Source organism: Triticum urartu, chromosome 2A (assembly GCF_056163025.1).
Source record: "Triticum urartu cultivar PI428250 chromosome 2A, HENAU_Tu73, whole genome shotgun sequence".
Taxonomy (NCBI): Eukaryota; Viridiplantae; Streptophyta; class Magnoliopsida; order Poales; family Poaceae; genus Triticum; species Triticum urartu.
This window is the reverse complement of record NC_141874.1, coordinates 22,877,491-22,896,925: the sequence shown is the minus strand read 5'-3', so window position 1 is coordinate 22,896,925 and position 19,435 is coordinate 22,877,491. Positions and strand designations below refer to the sequence as shown.

At 48.8% G+C, this 19,435-nt stretch overlaps 1 long non-coding RNA gene across 2 annotated transcripts; it reads left to right on the top strand.

The window, feature by feature from the left end:
* Positions 1-6,248: 6,248 nt before the first annotated feature.
* LOC125531455 (uncharacterized) lies at positions 6,249-10,447 on the top strand. Of its 2 annotated transcripts, XR_015615568.1 has the most exons (4): positions 6,250-6,841; positions 7,526-8,076; positions 9,981-10,078; positions 10,202-10,447. It is a non-coding gene; the product is annotated as an uncharacterized LOC125531455 (long non-coding RNA). The 2 variants fall into 2 exon arrangements; XR_015615567.1 differs by having other exon boundaries at positions 6,249-8,076.
* Positions 10,448-19,435: the final 8,988 nt, after the last annotated feature.

Below are 19,435 nucleotides of genomic sequence, written 5' to 3'. Positions count from 1 at the left end.
TCGATCTCCCTCCCCGGGAGACGCGCGGCCTCGTGGGGAATGGCTCCTCCCTCGACCATGTCGTCGAGGTCTTCCTGTCGGAGCACCGATGGCATCCAATCACCCTGAATCCAACCCTTGGGTAGGGTGGTCCGGGACGAAGATCCACCTCGCGAAGACTTCTTCCCCTTCCCCCCCGCCGCCGCCTTCTTCGCGCGCTCCAAAGCAGTGGTCTTGCCCTTCACCATTGTCGCCGGGGAGATCTCGCACGGGCTCGCGGCGCTAGGGTACGGCCGAGGGTCGCAGGAGGGCTGGCGAAGGAAGAGAGGAAGAAAGAAAGAAGGAAGCAGAAGAGAGCGCACGGCTTAGAAACCCCGAGCCGGCAACTTATAAGGGGCCGCTCCCGAGTGGCTGGCCGGTAGGCCCAGGCCATCCAGTCAAATCCCGCAACAGACGCGCGCGCAGTACGTGGCGAAAAAGGCGACGCGGAGATCGAGGAACTTCCGCTTTTTCGCTTCCGATTACTGCGGCCGCTCCCGTCCCGCGCGCTTCCCAAAATCCAAATCCCGCGACATCCGCGGGCCGCAGAACAACTTGCTAAAAAACAGAAGACCCCGATCGCGCCGGCACTCGGTATGGCACAAACAAAGAAATTCACTCGAGGGAAGGCCTGGAATGGATCAAGGCGACTGAAAAAGGTTGGCAACGTCATCCGTGACGATTGTCCCGAAACGAGGCGCTCACATAGCCCGAAGAACCAGTCGGAAAGATCTCCAACTCTTTCCCCACTCTAACCTCGATCCATTCGGGGGCTAATGATGAAGACATGTACCTAGGGTAGGGACACGGGCCTGACCCAAGAGTCCTATGATGAAGACATGTACCTAGGGTAGGGACACGGGCCTGACCCAAGAGTCCTACTCTAGGACACCCCTGGGAGAAATCACCTTTCAATCGACTTGAAGGCATTCCACTCGACGGGCTCAAGACACTCGACCAAGAAGCTATCACTCGACCGCCAGGAGATCAGCAGTCGCTCTGTAGGCAAACGGTCAGCCGTTAAGTAGTCTTCATGGTCATTATAGCACTTTATTAGAGGCCTTACCAGTAACGCCTAATCTTAAATGTACTTTAAACCCTGCATTACTGAGGACAGGAGGGGGCCGACAAACTCTATATAAGCCACCCCCCTCCTCAGTAGGAAGGGTTCGCACCCCTGTAACCTATACACGCATAATCCAGTCGACCGCCTCCGGGCCCCGAGACGTAGGGCTATTACTTCCTCCGAGAAGGGTCTGAACTCGTAAACCTCGCGTGTAACAACTTCCCCATAGCTAGGATCTCGCCTCTCCATACTCACCCCCCTACATCACTGTCAGAGTTAGAACCACGACAACTGGTCCAACAAATCATTGTCTTCAACGAGTCACTGGTTTCATCTTCACTTCACTTTACTTACTGTTACTCCTTGTGAAGTCATTGTATGTTTGCTCTATCATTTGTCTTCACTAAGTGACTTTGTGTTCTGTTTGGCTTCACAATATCTTCCTACCTGATCCTTACTACCTAGCTGCTATTAGTCTTTGTGTTTTCACTTCATTGAATACTTGACTATGGTTTGCCTAGTGTAGTCTATCTTCCGCTGCATGGTAATAGGTTTAATTTTATCGTTTGTCTTCAAAACTCCCATGTTCTGAAGACTTTCATAAAAATCGCCTATTCACCCCCCTCTAGTCGATATAACGCACTTTCACCAAGCCAATGGGCCGGAACATGTAGCTGTAGGGGTTAAGGGGGGGGGGTCCCTCCATCATCTTGAGTGCTCCCAAGACCCCTGCTGCAGCTGTTGTCGAGGTGCGACTCAAAGAAGCTGTGGATGGTGCTCCTTCAGGCTTCCAGGGTGACATGGAGGACGTACAAGGCACTAAAGGCGTGGGTGCTAGCTCCATCAACATGAGCGCCCATGCGAAAGGGACGCTTTTGACCCAGCCAAGGGAACTGAATCTATTTAGGGCCGATGGGAAGTACTGTATATATATATGAGCAGGTAGAGAGCGCTTCTGTTCAAAGCGTGTGCGGCAAGCATGTGAAGTTTGCGGTCCCAACGCCCCCAAATAGCGGTAGTGACATGTCCAGCCGTAAGGGTGCCTTTGCAGCCATCCTGGAGAGCATGGTAGGTAGCAAGAAGTGTCTTCCCGATGATCAAAATTTAGTGTTTAGCATGTATATCACTAGTTCAAAGAGCTTAGAGTATAAGAGTGCAAACGATATAAATGTTTCTTGTAAAAGAGTCTGTACTCATAGGGTTGAGGCTGTGGTAGGTGTAGATGGATCAATTGTTCATATAACTGAGGAGAGAGAGAGGGTAGAGAGGAGGAGGCTCGGGATAGGAGGAGGGAATGAGTGGGTGAGGAAAAAGAGGATGGAGATGCAACAAAGGAAGCTACCGTCCTTGGGGCTGTCGGTGACCCGACGGGCATGGATGTCACCCGTCAAGAGCCATGAAAATGTTGAGTTGGAACTATCGAGGCTTGGGTCAACCTCGTAAAGTTCAAGAGTTGGTCAACCTCGTAAAGCTTTTTCAAAGTCAATCTTAAGAACCACCCCATTAATATTTTTCTGATGTAAGTCATGGACGATTTCATGAAGAATAACTACTCCGTGTAGGATGTGTCTATCTTGCATAAAAACAGTCTTCTGAAGAACGAACCACATGTTCAACAACTGAATTTAGCCTAATAGTCGCAACTTTCGTGAAGATTTTAAAACTAACATTACAGAGGCGGATAAGTTTATATTGTTGCATCCTTTCAACCTCATTAACCTTAGGTAATAAAATAATCTCACCGAAGTATAAGCGAAACAATTCTATTTGGCCAGCATGAAGGCAACTAAACAAAAGTAGGAGATCTGCATTGATGACTTCCTAGAAGTTCTAATAAAACTCAGCAGGGAAACCATCAGGACCCGGAGCTTTGTTGCACTCCATCAGGAAAAACGCCTTCCTAACTTCCTCCTTGGAATACGGGGCTGTTAGAAAGTTGTTTTCGTTAACAGAGACCCGGGGGATGTCCTCTATTCGGGACCCGTCCATAGAGAAGTTTCCTTTCTCTAGGGCTCCGAACATTTTTTTACAATTGTTGGGGAACGTAGTAATTTCAAAAAATTTCCTACGCACACACAGGATCATGATGATGCATAGCAACGAGAGGGGAGAGTGTGTCTACGTACCCTCGTAGACCGAATATGGAAGCGTTAGCACAACGCGGTTGATGTAGTCATACGTCTTCACGATCCGACTGATCCGAGTACCGAACACACTGCACCTCCGAGTTCTGCACACGTTCAACTCGATGACGTCCTGCGAGCTCCGATCCAGCAAAGCTTCCCGGGAGAGTTTCTTCAGCATGACAGCATGGTGACGGTGATGACGATGCTACCAACGCAGGGCTTCGCTTAAGCACCGCTACGATATAATCGAGGTGGATTATGGTGGAGGGGGGCACCGCACACGGCTAAGAGATCAATGATCAATTGATGTGTCTATGGGGTGCCCCTGCCCCCGTATATAAAGGAGCAAGGGGGAGGAGGCGGCCGGCCAGGGAGAGGTGCGCCAAGGGGGAGTCCTACTCCCACTAGGAGTAGGATTCCTCCTATTCCTAGTAGGAGTAGGAGAGGGGGAAGGAAAGGGAGAGGAGGAGAAGGAAAGAGGGGGCCGGCCCCCTTGCCCTAAACCAATTCGGTTTGGGCCTTGGGGGGGCCCACACTCCCCTTGCTGCCCTCTATTTCCACTAAGGCCCATGTAGGCCCATTAACCCCCCCGGGGGTTCCGGTAACCCCCCGGTACTCCGGTATATGTCCGGAACCTTTCCGGTGTCCGAACATAGTCGTCCAATATATCGATCTTTACATCTCGACCATTTCGAGACTCCTCGTCATGTCCGTGATCATATCCGGGACTCCGAACTACCTTTGGTACATCAAAAAAACAAAAACTCATAATACCGATTGTCACAGAACTTTAAGCGTGTGGACCCTACGGGTTCGAGAACTATGTAGACATGACCGAGACACGTCTCCGGTCAATAACCAATAGCGGAACCTGGATGCTCATATTGGTTCCCACATATTCTACGAAGATCTTTATCGGTCGAACCGCATAACAACATATGGTGTTCCCTTTGTCATCGGTATGTTACTTGCCCGAGATTCGATCGTTAGTATCTCAATACCTAGTGCAATCTCGTTACCAGCAAGTCTCTTTACTCATTCTGTAATACATCATCCCACAACTAACTCATTAGTTACAATGCTTGCAAGGCTTATAGTGATGTGCATTGCCGAGTGGGCCCAGAGATACCTCTCCGACAATTGGAGTGACAAATCCTAATCTCGAAATACGCCAACTCAACAAGTACCTTCGGAGACACCTGTAGAGCACCTTTATAATCACCCAGTTATGTTGTGACATTTGGTAGCACACAAAGTGTTCCTCCGGTAAACGGGAGTTGCATAATCTCATAGTCATAGGAACATGTATAAGTCATGAAGAAAGCAATAGCAACATTGAGGGAGTCCTGGATTAGGGGGTCTCCGGACAGCCGGACTATATATTTTGGCCGGACTGTTAGACTATGAAGATACAAGATTGAAGACTTCGTCTCGTGTCCGGATGGGACTCTACTTGGCGTGGAAGGCAAGCTAGGCAATACGGATATGGATATCTCCTCCTTTGTAACCGACCTTGTGTAACCCTAACCCTCTCCGGTGTCTATATAAACCGAAGTGTTTTAGTCCGTAGGACAACAATCACAACATACAATCATACCATAGGCTAGCTTCTAGGGTTTAGCCTCTCTGATCTCGTGGTAGATCTACTCTTGTACTACCCATATCATCAATATTAATCAAGCAGGACGTAGGGTTTTACCTCCATCAAGAGGGCCCGAACCTGGGTAAAACATCGTGTCCCCTGCCTCCTGTTACCATCCGGCCTAGACGCACAGTTCGGGACCCCCTACCCGAGATCCGCCTGTTTTGACACCGACATTGGTGCTTTCATTGAGAGTTCCTCCGTGTCGTCGCCGTTAGGCTTGATGGCTCCTAGTATCGTCGATAGCGATGCGGTCCAGGGTGAGACTTTTCTCCCCGGACAGATCTTCGTATTCGGCGGCTTTGCACTGCGGGCTAATTCGCTTGGCCATCTGGAGCAGATTGAAAGCTACGCCCCTGGCCGTCAGGTCAGATTTGGAAGTTTGAACTACACGGCCGACATCCGCGGAGACTTGATCTTCGACGGATTCGAGCCGCAGCCGGACGCGCCGCACTGTCACGATGGGTATGACCTAGCTCTGCCGCCGAACAGTACCCCAGAGGCCGCGCCCTCACCAGCTCCGACCCTTAGCTCGGAGCCAACTGCACCAATCGAGGACGGTGGTTAGACACCGCCTCAGGGCCTGCAGTCTCAACGGCGATCGAGCCGAACACCAGCCTAACCCACTACACCACAACACCCAATTCCCTACTGACGTTGGTCGGGAAAGGTCAGCATAAACCAACATACAGTTGGTTGGCAATGTTTCTATCGGCCTATAGGTCGGTAATGCTTGTATAGGCAACTGACTGTCGGTCGGGAATAGTCAGACATTTACTGGTTGTTTGGATAGCGATGATTAGCCATGAGTTTATAGAAAATAGGTTTTTAGCCGATTTTATGTAAAATCAGTTTTACTAGTTTGTTTTTGACTAATCAGTTTATGAGCAATCACGTTTGGAGTAAGAGAAGTTAACGCTGGCTTCTCTTGTTTCTTGTTTTGGATATGTATCTCTCCGGTGAGATCCCGTGAGATGAGGAAGGAGCAGGCTGCCAGAAAAGAACGGGATGGCCTGAGTCCATTAGGATCCAGTATTTACAAAACGGGTTTATAGAAAAACTACTAATTCTCGTTTTTTCATAAACTTGAAATTCTGGGTTCCTGAGAGCCACGTTTTTTATATCCATGGATTAGTTGGAACAGCCAAACAAGATTTTATTCGGTTAGACGGCTTTTCTAATTTGTAGAGATTGCATTTTGTATATTCTATCCATCCAAACAACCCCTTAGTGTCCCATTTTCAGACGGTAATACGCTTACACCCAGCCAACCATCGGTCGGGAAACATTACCGACCGACAGATCGTTGGGCCAGCAAAATAGCCCGCGCCAATCGTTTGGGCCAGCGAAATTTAGCTCACGCGCGGGGTTAAAAAAGGCTTCGCGCTAACCAGGCCCAAAAATCCTCCAACCAGCCTTTCTTCCTTACCCCTACCAGCCACCACACATTAACCCTATCCCCACCCACGCGTTCTTTCCGGCGACGGCGCCGCCGTTCTCTTGTTCTCTTCTCCGCCCACCGCCGCCCGCTCCGCGGCCGCTCCATCTCCTGCTCACCTGCCACACCTTATCCCCTCCTCCTCCCACTCTCTCTGCCTTTATGTTCTCCCGTGCTCCTAGTGCCTCCTTCGGGCTCCCGCAGCCAGATGCGGCCGCCTAGGGTTCGCTGCGGCCGGAGATGGCTACCATGGAGGTCGCCCCCTTCAGATCTAGCGGCCCAGTCCTCTACCAGGTGCCGTAGTCAAGGAGGACAGAGCGCCATCACCAGGCTGGTGCTGGGTGCGCTCTGGCCCTCCTTCCGACCGGTGTGTACCTTGCTCTTGGGGTAGCACCGAGCGACGGCGGCGACTACAAGATGCAGCAGAAGCGACGCATGGCCAAGAATCTAGGCCTCCGAACATTGGCGGTTGTTGTTGTGGCAGAAGAGTCGGTACAGAGTTCGCGCCTCCGCCCTGTTCAGCCTTGCCTCCATCAACTTTGGAACTCCCGGTAAGCATATTCATAATCATGTCTTCATCGTGATTGTGTAAAAAGCTGGATATGGATGAAGACGAAGTCCAAGGGCAGATTTCGTATATCTGCTAGCTTTACATCTGTTTTCTGTAGTTTATTTTTGCCACGTGAAGCAGGATGAGTTTAGATTTGTTCATGAAATTGGATGGAATAGAGATAGGACTGCAATGCCCAGATGTATTTTCAAGTGGATACCTATTGCCTAAACTACAATAACACTAAGAGAAGGTCACTGAATCCCATTTTATTTTAAATTAAGCGGTCGAGCGGCGGGAATCGAACCCGTAGTGCTAGCAGTTTTTGTTTTGTTTTGCAGCACTTGCTTTAATTGAAGGTTTGCATCATAAATAGGACAAGAGAGGTCCATGATCACGTTGCGATGTCTGAAGCCTAAAGCTAACACTAAACGAACCGGTTCAAGTTCTAGCATGAATAAGTATAATTTTTGCACGATTATGTTTTAGTAGACCTAATAGTGTAATTTGTTTCAACTATTTAGTCTTCAGGCTGTACATTAGGCCAACAGGCCAATACTGCTTTTTATAGTTAGGGTTGTAGTTATTATATGGAAAACACATACTGGTTGGGTGCTACAGTTTGTCCATTTCAGGTCATCAATTTCTAAGCTTCCATATTTTACGTGACTCCATTTTTATGCAGGTGATGAGCTGGAGCTCCCAAATAGACACCGTGCTTCATAATCAGCTCCAAATTCTCAATCCTGTAGCACTAACATTATTTGGTAAAACAATGGAAATATGTTTCACAAAAATAGTGGTACATGATAAAAACCGTATCCATATGATGATACAAAAAGCGGCACCTAAATCAAGTGCATACCATTCTTAATCCTGTCTCTAGGTACTTTAATTTCCAAAAAAGTCTGGCCCTCAACAACCTTATTATCTCAGTGATTCCTGATCTTCCATCAAAGAATATCAATTCATTGCAAATACAGCACCATTATTATCGATTTATTTTCATTGCTATCAAGTACTACCTCTGTACCAAAATATAAGACGTTTTTGTAGGCTAAACTAGCCTACAAAAATGTATTATATTTTGATATGGAGGTAATAACTTTTTGACCGTAATCCAAATCGAAACCATCAAAATCATTTGATTTACAGGGTTCTTCCTCCTGGCAGCGGCGCAATTTGTTGGCTTGCTCATCAGCTGTGATACCCCATGTCCCCTGTCTGCACCTGCTGGTGAGTTCTTCCCGAATGCTTCTGTATATTCCTTTGGCTGTAACTTATTGCATGAGAAAACAGGTTCCATGCTTTTTCTTTTCCATTTGAACCATGTGAAGACCCATTTCCAGTAATTCCATTAATTCCCTGCATCCTCTGGTTCTGCTATTATTCTATTAGGCTTTTACTGTTGATTCAGACATGCTAGTTATTTAGCATTTTTGTGAGACATTCGTAGCTATTCTGAGGGTGCTCCTTCAGTAAATATATTCTTACCTCTGCCATGTCAGGGGCACATAGACACGAAAGGATATGTTTCAGATATGAAGGTATGCAAATATATACAGCATCATCAAGCAATGACGGAAGCCAGATCTCAAAATCAACAGAAAGAAATGTAGAACTTAATTAGTTCCTGGAGCATATACCTAGATGATCATAGATCATGCAGGTTCATAACATGGAAATGCTCTTAGAAAGGTGGTTTACATGGATGTTGTCCTCTGTTTGTCTAACCAAAAGTATGGCGAGTGTTACCACAATGTACTCCCCCCGTTTCTAAATATAAGACCTTTTAGAGGTTTCAATACAGACTACGTACGGATGTATATAGACGCATTTTAGAGTGTAGATTCACTCATTTTGCTTCAAATGTAGTATGTATTGGAATATGTAAAAAATCTTATATTATTTAGGAACAAAGGGAGTAGTAGTTACACTGTCGTTCACTTATAGTAGGATAGTCAAGTGATTATTTTTCGCTTCTGCTTCACATGGTTGTTGGTTGGAAAAAAGGTTTATATCTTTTGTGCTACATTGGTTTGCTCAATTCCCCTGAAATTGGTAACTGGACTGTCTCGGTCATTGTTGTGTATATTTGTTTCTTCCTAAAAAAGAGAGTTTTTACGCAACCGTTCATAGACACTACCGTGAATCTCAAGTGGCGAAATGTTCTTTTTTGGACCTTCGAGTGGCGAAATGTTATTACTTAGGTTCATGAAATGGGGAAAAATCAAGAGTTTAATTTTCTAGAGTACTGCATCAATGATGTAGGCAAATAAGTTCTCCTATGTTAGATCCGTCCAGTTATGTACTTTTGCTGCCACTAATCGTGAATTATATGCAGCATTGAGCATTCTAATTACTCTTCTGCATTGTTCTCTATGTCGACAACTGCTGTAGTGTAGGCTGAAGCGATGGCATGTATGATTGATGTAGTTTCATCTCAATAAGAACTATTTGGTGCATATATAGTATGTTGGTCCCAGCCTACTTGTTGTAACTCCTGATTTTGATGGATTTTTTTTCTTGGTTTTGATTACACAATCTAGAATTTGTACCGTTTTCAGCCAAATTCAACAGAGTATATCATCGAATACTAACGATTTCAATTATCATGGTATATTCAAGTCAAAGCTAAATACTGGTATGTGTCCGCCTACCTTGGCAAAGATTGTAGGTTAATCTACTTTGGTGTTGTAGGTTCTTTTCTTCTTACTCTTATTTTTAGGTTTTATTTCTTATTCATATTTCCATTCAGGGCGAAAAAAGCTGGGAACTATTTGGACACATATACCATTTAGGTGTTCTCCCTTACTACCCAAAACAATGTTAGGTGGGCTAAGATAATACTTTTAGGTGTTCAAAAAGAGTCACATTTATAATTAGCTAGCTTTCAGCTTGCTATATCCAGTGTGAACTACTGGAAATATGTACATGTACTGAAAGAGTCATAGTTATTTATATTTAGCTTTCAGCTCATTGTATCCACTATCTGTAAAGTTGTATCTTTATTGTTTTGGAAATAGATGTGGGAATATTGGCTACTGGTACCTATCTACAGTAACTTAACTATATCCTCGGGAACACTATATGCTCAGCAATCGTACAAAGTAAATGATGTATTTCCTTTTAATGGATAGATAAAAACGTGGACGGGGGCTTCCATGCTACATCCATGGCTACTGCTGGAAGTTGATTGATGGTCTTCATGTCCCAAAGTGCTAGTTTTACAGATTTGGCAAGTGTATTCTTCATTTTATGTTGTTGTGTGTGTGCACAGTGCACATGTGAATTTTCCATGCATTCAATTTCATAAATTAATTGAGCATTCTAAAAGTTGGGACTTGTTTAACTTTTGTAGGAACCAAACATAAGGACTGGACTCAGAAAGAACCATGAAGCCAGCGGTCCACGTCAACTGGATGTCTGAGCTTTCATTTTGTACAACTGATGCCTTATACTTGCATCTTTTATCTGTCCTTTTGTGAACCTGATGTATGGTGGCTTGGTGGTTATGTTTGGAACAGACTGAAGTGTATGTATGTGACAATTAGTTAATGAAATAAAAAATGTTTGGTGCACCTGAAATATGGTGTCTTGGTGATTATGCTTAGAATGCATGAATTACATGTATGCGACAGCGAATACAATAGCTTAATTAAAATTGTGGTTGGCTAAACAAAATGTTGATGAATTAATAGGTTGGGAAAGGAAAACACCATCTGATTGTTGGTTGGCAAAATAAACCCTGTCGGACAGTTGGTCGGGAAAGCCCAACACTAAGCCCATCAGAATGTTGGTCGGGAAAGGCCCATGGCTGCCCCAACGAACTGTTGGTCGGGAAAGGCCCATTGCTACCCCAACAGATTGTCGGTCGGGGAAGGCCCATAGCAGGCCCAACAGACTGTTGGTCGGGAAAGGTACTCCATAGCCGTCCAGCAGTCGGTCGGGAAAGATATGTCGGTCGGGAAAGGGTTTTCCCGTATGGACTTTTCCTAACAGAGGTGGTCGGTCGGCAATAGTCTTTCCCGACCGACTGTCTATCGGCGAAAGCTGTATTTCCGACCAACCAGGCTGTTGGGGATATAGTGTTGTGGTGTAGTGACCCTCTGCGCAGCCCGTGACTCCAAGGTGCCGGACTCTTTTCCGGACTCCAAACCATCCGCGCCCCTGCCAATCGAATCCGATTGTGCGCCGATCATGGAATTCACCGCCGCGGATATCTTTCAGCACGCACCCTTCGGCAACATTCTGAATTCATAAGGTCTCTCTCTTTGTCAGGAGAGCCCTGGCCGGACTATGGCCAACAGGATTGGGATGCGGACGACGAAGAAATTCGACGCCCACCCACCACCCACTTTGTAGCCACTGTCGATGATTTAACCGACATGCTCGACTTCGACTCCGAAGACATCGACGGTATGGACGACGATGTAGGAGACGAACATGAACCAACGCCTATAGGGCACTGGAAAGCCACTTCGTCATATGACATATACATGGTGGATACACCCAACGAAGTCAATGGCGACGAGATAGCGGAGGATAACCCCTCCAAGAAGCAACCCAAGCGCCGACATCAGCGGCGCCGCTCTAAGTCCCGCCAAACCAAAAGTGGTGATATCGGCACAGGAGATAATAACACTTCGGATAGTGCCGAAGACAACAACAATCCCCTCCAGCAAGATTTAGAGCAGGAGGATGAAGGAGTCAGCTCTCCTGAGAGAGCGGCAGACGGAGAGGAGGAGGATGAAAATTACATGCCTCGGCGACGGTGAATTCGCCGTACCAGAGGATCCCGTCGAACAAGAGCGCTTCAAGCGCCGGCTTATGGCCATAGCAACTAGCCTGAAGAAAAATCACCAGCAGCTTCAAGCTGATCAAGATCTGCTAGCTGACAGATGGACTGAAGTCCTCGCGGCCGAGGAATATGATCTCGAGCGCCCCTCCAAGAATTACCCAAAGTGCAGGTTACTACCCCGACTGGAGGAAGAAGCGTATGATACGGCTGATCGGCCACCTCGCGGCCGCGATAGAGAGGCATCCCAGCCAAAAGCTCAGCCTCCACCCCGACGCCATTCAAATAAAAATGCATGGGGAGATACACCAGACCTGCGAGACATATTGGAGGACAAAGCAAAGCATGCAAGATCAATCTACGGATCACGACGGCGCACCACTCTGCGAGACGATAAACGTCACGCTGGATACAATAAAAGCAAATCCGGCCGGGCCGAACACAGCGGGCAAGACCCATTCGAGCTGCGTCGCGATATAGCCCAATACAGAGGCGCCGCACACCCCTTATGCTTCACAGATGAAGTAATGGAACATCAATTCCCAGAAGGTTTTAAACCTGTAAATATTGAATCATACGACGACACAACAGATCCCGCAGTATGGATTGAGGATTTCCTCCTCCACATCCACATGGCCCGCGGTGATGACTTACACGCCATCAAATACCTCCCACTAAAGCTCAAAGGACCAGCGCGGCATTGGCTTAACAGCTTGCCAGCGGACTCCATTAGCTGTTGGGAAGATCTGGAAGCCGCATTCCTCGACAACTTTCAGGGCACTTATGTGCGACCACCAGACGCCGATGACTTGAGCCACATAATTCAGCAGCCAGAAGAGTCGGCCAGGCAATTCTGGAATTGGTTCCTTACAAAGAAAAATCAAATCGTCGACTGTCCGGATGCGGAGGCCTTAGCTGCTTTCAAACACAACATCCGAGACGAGTGGCTAGCCTGGCACCTTGGTCAGGAAAAGCCGAAATCTATGGCAGCTCTCACGATGCTCATGACCCGCTTTTGTGCGGGATAAGACAACTGGCTGGCTCGCAGTAATAACATATCAAAGAACCATGGTACCTCAGATACCAAGGACGACAATGGCAGGTCACGTCACAACAAACATAAGCGCCGTATTAACAGCGAAAATACTGAAGATACGATAGTCAATGCTGGATTCAAAGGCTCTAAACCCGGTCAGCGGAAAAATCCATTCAAACAAAGTACGCCGGGTCCGTCCAGCTTGGACCGTATACTCGATCGCTCGTGTCAAATACACGACACCCCAGACAAGCCAGCCAATCACACCAACAGGGATTGTTGGGTGTTCAAGCAGGCCGGCAAGTTAATTGCCGAAAACAAGGACAAGGGGCCGCATAGCGATGACGAGGAGGAGCCCCGGCAGCCGCACACCGGAGGGCAGAAGAGGTTTCCCCCGCAAGTGCGGACGGTGAACATGATATACGCGACCCACATCCCCAAGAGGGAGCGGAAGCGTGCGCTGAGGGACGTATATGCGTTGGAGCTAGTCGCCCCAAAATTCAACCCTTGGTCCTCCTGTCCGATCACCTTCGATCGCAGGGACCATCCCACTAGTATCCGCCATGGTGGATTTGCTGCACTGGTCCTAGACCAAATCATTGACGGATTCCACCTCACTCGAGTCCTTATGGATGGCGGCAGCAGCCTGAACCTGCTTTATCAGGGCACAGTGCGCAAAATGGGTATAGACCCCTCAAGGATCAAACCCACAAAAACGACCTTTAAAGACGTCATTCCAGGTGTGGAGGCCCATTGCACAGGCTCATTTACACTGGAAGTGGTCTTCGGATCCCCAGATAATTTCCGAAGTGAAGAGTTAATCTTCGATATAGTCCCGTTTCGCAGTGGTTATCATGCGCTGCTCGGGCGAACCGCATTCGCTAGATTCAATGCGGTACCGCATTATGCATACCTCAAGCTCAAGATGCCAAGACCTCGCGGAGTTATTATAGTCAATGGAAACACAGAGCGCTCTCTCCGAACAGAGGAGCACACCGCGGCCCTCGCAGCAGAAGCGCAAAACAGCCTCTCAAGGCAATCAACCAGTTCGGCGCTTCAAAGCCCGGACACCTTCAAGCGCGCTCGGGGCAATCGGCAAATAGACCGCCTGACGCGATCTGAGCTCGCGTAGTAATACGACGGCCACCCCAATCCCAGCCCAACGGCGAAACTCGTGTCGCGACATAATTACGCATTAAAAATACCATGGGCGCAGGTGGGGAGGGGGGCACAACTGCGGCACGCCCCAAGACGCGGCTTAAACCGCACCAGGGGCTTCCAGTTTGGTTATTTTTTGTTTTTTCCAGGACCTTAATATCTGGAAACACTGTCCGACAGCACTATTGCCGAACACATGATGCAGCAACCAAGGAGGCAGACAGCTACGTTATACAACGGAATTCCCAGGTTGATTACAGATTTCATATCATTCCTCAGCTCGCCCTTGGAAGGGACATAGTCCTACTCTTTGCTTATCGCACTATCTGTATCACTCTGCTTTAATGCAATTTTTCAATAAACAATGCATGACATTACGACTATTATTGCATTCTTGTTATATATATATATCTATGTGTTCATTAATGACGCCTTGCAACCGTACACCTTGGTACGGCTAATACACCAGGGGCTTACGTACCTCACAATACGGTGTGAAAAGTCTGAACACTTTCACAAGTGCGGCACCCCGAACTTATAGCATTATATGCATAAGCTCCGAATCATGTCTTTGGTCAAATGTTGGGTTTGCCCGGCTCCTATGTTTTGGTACCTTACGTTCCGCTCTATCGGCTAAGGTAGCGCTAGGAGAACTACTGCGATTGTGCCCCGGTTCTGCTGGGTTCAGCACCTCAGTAGAGAAAGCTAAAACTGACTGTCATGATAAGGCGAGGTTTTCGAGTCCCTAAAGACTTATGCCGCTTAGAGCGAGGGGCCGGCCCTGTCCGGCTTAAAGGCGTGTATCGCGCCCCAAATTCGGCCTTCCGAATACCAGGGGCTTCGCCGAAATTTAAAATTATAGAATTCTATGGCTAAGTGAGAGTGATAAAGCATTATTAGTCCGGTTGCCTTGTTCGCTGCGCTGAGCACCTCCCTCGAAGGACCCAAACATGGGAACAAGAGTGCTCAGGTTTATCCCGAACACCCCAGCACTCGTGGCATGGGGGCAGAAGCCGAGGACTAGCCATTTCTCAGATTGGATAAACAGCCAAACAGAAGGTAATATTTTAAATTCAAACAAACGTTGCATAGCGCATATGAAACAAGTTTTCAGAAATACAGGATAAAACGAGCAAGTCTCACTCAAATATTACATCTTTGGAACACTCGTCCGCTATGAGACAGGCACCCGGCAGAACACCCTCATAGTACATCTCGGGGTGGCGGTGCTCCTTGCCCTCTGGCGGCCCCTCCTTGACCAGCTTCACGGCGTCTAGCTTGACCCACTGCAATTTCACACGGGCGAAAGCCTGGCGTGCACCTTCAATACAGACAGATCGCTTGACGACCTCCAGCCGCGGGCAGGCATCCACAAGTCGCCTCACCAGGCCGAAGAAGCTGTTCGGAAGGGTGTCGCCCGGACTATAAAGCTCTTCATGGCCCGATCGGACGCCTTATGTAGCTCGGCCATCTGCTTCAGCTGGTCGCTCATTGGCACCGGGTGTTCGGCCTCAGCATACTGAGACCAGAACAACTTCTCCGTTGAGCTTCCATCCTCAGCCTGGTAAAATTGTGCGGCATCGGACACGCTGCGGGGCAAATCTGCAAATGCTCCTGGAGAGCTCCGGATTCGGGTAAGTAATCGGTAATTTACTTTTACATGCTTGCTTTGCATATAGAAAGCCTTACCCGCCACTATCTTCTTCATCGTGTCGATCTCTTGGAGAGCCTTTTGGGCTTCGGCCTTGGCACTTTTTGCGCTCTCGAGGGCCGCGGCAAGCTCAGACTCCTGCATCTTTGAGTCAAGCTCCAATGCCTCGTGCTTCGCCATGAGAGCCTGGAGCTCTTGCTGCACCTCGCCAACCCGAGCCTCGTGCTTCTCTCGCTCGGTGCGCTCCTTGGCCGCTTTATCTTCGGCCTTGGTTAGCGCTTGCTTCAGGGTCGCCACCTCGGTCGTGGCCGCTGGCAAACATACAATGATCCTGTCATTTTGCAATCGCGTCCTCTTTTATATATACATATCTATAGACAGGGTATTACTTACCCTTGTTCTCCTCGAGCTGCCTCTTGGCAAGGCCGAGCTCTTTCCTGGACCCCTCGAGGTCCTGCTTCAGTACGGCGACCTCCGCAGTCAGTGCGGCAGACGCCAGCAGCGAAGCCTGCATATGCATATTGACACGCTTATATTAGACTCCTGCGATATTATTTGATCCTCTGTTCGGCTTTTCTTTGTGAACACCGAACAAAGCATCAGGGGCTACTGTCTATGCGGTAATATTTCTACTATATTTTAAAACACTTACCTCAAAGCTTGTTAGAAGGCTGGCACAGGCTTCAGTCAATCCGCTCTTGGCAGACTGAACCTTCTGGATCACCACACTCATGATAGTGCGGTGCTCCTCGTCGATGGAAGCGCTGCGAAGCGCTTCCAGCAGATTGTCCAGCGCCTCTGTATGGACAGAGGTCACCGGCACAGGCGTCTTGCCCCTCTTAGAAAGAGGCCGCCTGCCCGAGCCCGGAACCGCTGGAGGGTCCGGCGCGCTGTTCGGCTGAGGGCCGAACTCGGAGCTCTCAGGGGCCCCATCCCCTCGGCTCCCGGAGTTCGGAAGGTCGCTTTGAGGCACCTCCAGGACTGTCTCCCCTCGACCCGGTGCCTCTTGAGACAGCACCTCAGCGTCGTCAGCAGGATGAGGGGAGGTGGCGGTCGGGACTGGATCGCTATCCATGTCCGACGAGCCCAGGGAGCCGTCCGATGATACATCAATGCTGGTTCGCGGCAGCCTGCATAATCATGTTCGGCGTTAGGGAAAGCAGTGCGACAAAGGAATGCTACGAGTCACTCTGGTATCCGAATACTTTCGATCTCCCCAGGGGCTTGACCCTGGGTAACCACTCGTCTTCGTCTTCATCGGCGGCGGTGGAGCTGTCCGGAAGGAGAGTCCTTCCCTTCTTGGACCCTTCGCCCCCCCTAGTTAGGGCAGCCTTCCTTTTCTTATCTCCCCTTGCAGGAGGGGGAGCATCTTCTTCTTCTTCCTCGTCTTCGGGGGAGGAGTGCGCCGCAGAGTCATCGGACGGTGAGTCCGACGACGCCTGGCGTCGGGAACTCTTTCGGGTTCCCTTGGCCTTCTTGGTCTTCTCCGGCACCGTATAAGGAGCCGGAGTCAGCATCTTCACCAGAAGAGCGTCTGCTGGGCCTTCGGGTAAAGGAGCCGGACAATCGATCTGTCCAGCCGTCTCCTGCCAGTCTTGTCAAAGGTACGGGAGTTTAGATCTCGCATGGAGTCAACCTATAAAAAATAAGTATCCTACAAGAGGTAGAGCAGCTTACCGCTTTGGCTTGGCGCTTTGCACTGAATCCACGATCCTCAGTAATGGGAGGGGGGACCTCGGCGCTTTTGAACAGCACCCTCCAGGCATCTTCGTGAGTTGTGAAAAGCTTGTTCAGAGTTCGGTGCTGCGCCGAGTCGAACTCCCACAAGTTGAACTCCCGTTGTTGGCACGGGAGAATCCTGCGGTGGAGCATGACCTGGACCACGTTGACAAGTTTGAGCTTCTTGTTCACCATGTTTTGAATACATGTTTGGAGTCCGGTCAGCTCTTCTGAACTACCCCAGGACATGCCCTTCTCTTTCCAGGAGGTGAGCCGCGTGGGGATGCCAGATCGGAACTCGGGGGCCGCTGCCCATACAGGGTCGCGCGGCTCGGTGATGTAGAACCACCCCGATTGCCACCCCTTTATGGTTTCCACAAAGGAGCCCTCGAGCCATGTTACGTTGGACATCTTGCCCACCATGGCGCCTCCGCACTCCGCCTGGCGGCCGCCCACCACCTTCGGCTTGACGTTGAAGGTCTTCAACCATAAGCCGAAGTGGGGCTTGATGCGGAGGAAGGCCTCGCACACGACGATAAACGCCGAGATGTTGAGGATGAAGTTTGGGGCCAGATCATGGAAATCCAGGCCGTAATAGAACATGAGCCCCTGGACGAATGGATGGAGAGGGAATCCCAGTCCGCGGAGGAAATGGGTGAGGAATAATACCCTCTCATGGGGCCTGGGGGTGGGGATGAGCTGCCCCTCATCTGGGAGCCGGTGCGCGATGTCGTCGGGCAGGTATCCGGCTCTCCTCAGTTTCTTGATGTCTCCCTCCGTGACGGAGGAGACCATCCACCTGCCTCCCGCTCCGGACATGGTTGGAGAAGGTTGAGGTGGGAAGTGTGGACTTGAGCGCTAGAGCTCGAATGTGCGAAAACGGATGAGCAAAGGAGGAAGAAGGCGTGGATAGGAAGGTGAATCCTTATCCCTTTATATGGGCGAACGAAACTAAGCGTTCCCACTTGCCTGGTAAAACTCGCTTATCCCCCAAGCGCCATAATTGGTGGCACGGTTGGGTTACCCACGCCCGTATTGGTGAGAATCCCATAATAAGGGGACACGATCTCTGCTTTGACAAGACGTGTCGAAAAACTGCCTCGTGTTATGTGCGGGGCTGGTTAAAGGGAATGGTTCGAATAATCACCGGGCCATGACATAACGTCATGCTGCCAAAACAAGCCAGCAAATTAGATCTGCGAAAATATTATTCTCTCTACGGTGGAATGTGGAACTTATTTTGCAGGGTCGGACACTATCCTCGTATTCAAATTCTCCTGTGATGTATTCGGAGAAGGAACCCGCCTTGCAATGTCGAAGACAATACTGCGCGCCGGACTCATCGTCATTGAAGCCTGGTTCAGGGGCTACTGAGGGAGTCCTAGATTAGGGGGTCTCCGGACAGCCGGACTATATACTTTGGCCGGACTGTTAGACTATGAAGATACAAGATTGAAGACTTCGTCTCGTGTCCGGATGGGACTCTATTTGGCGTGGAAGGCAAGCTAGAAATACAGATATGGATATCTCCTCCTTTGTAACTGACCTTGTGTAACCCTAACCCTCTCCGGTGTCTATATAAACCGAAGGGTTTTAGTCCGTAGGACAACAATCACAACATACAATCATACCATAGGCTAGCTTCTAGGGTTTAGCCTCTCTGATCTCGTGGTAGATCTACTCTTGTACTACCCATATCATCAATATTAATCAAGCAGGACGTAGGGTTTTACCTCCATCAAGAGGGCCCGAACCTGGGTAAAACATCGTGTCCCTTGCCTCCTGTTACCATCCGGCCTAGACGCATAGTTCGGGACCCCCTACCCGAGATCCGCTGGAAAGCATCATCCCGCAACTAACTCATTAGTTACAATGCTTGCAAGGCTTATAGTGATGTGCATTGCCGAGTGGGCCCAGAGATACCTCTCCGACAATTGGAGTGACAAATCCTAATCTCGAAATATGCCAACTCAACAAGTACCTTTAGAGACACCTGTACAGCACCTTTATAATCACCCAGTTATGTTGTGATGTTTGGTAGCACACAAAGTGTTCCTCTGGTAAATGGGAGTTGCATATCTCATAGTCATAGGAACATGTATAAGTCATGAAGAAAGCAATAGCAACATACTAAACGATCAAATGCTAAGCTAACGGAATGGGTCAAGTCAATCACATCATTCTCCTAATGATGTGATCCCGTTAATCAAATGACAACTCATGTCTATGGCTA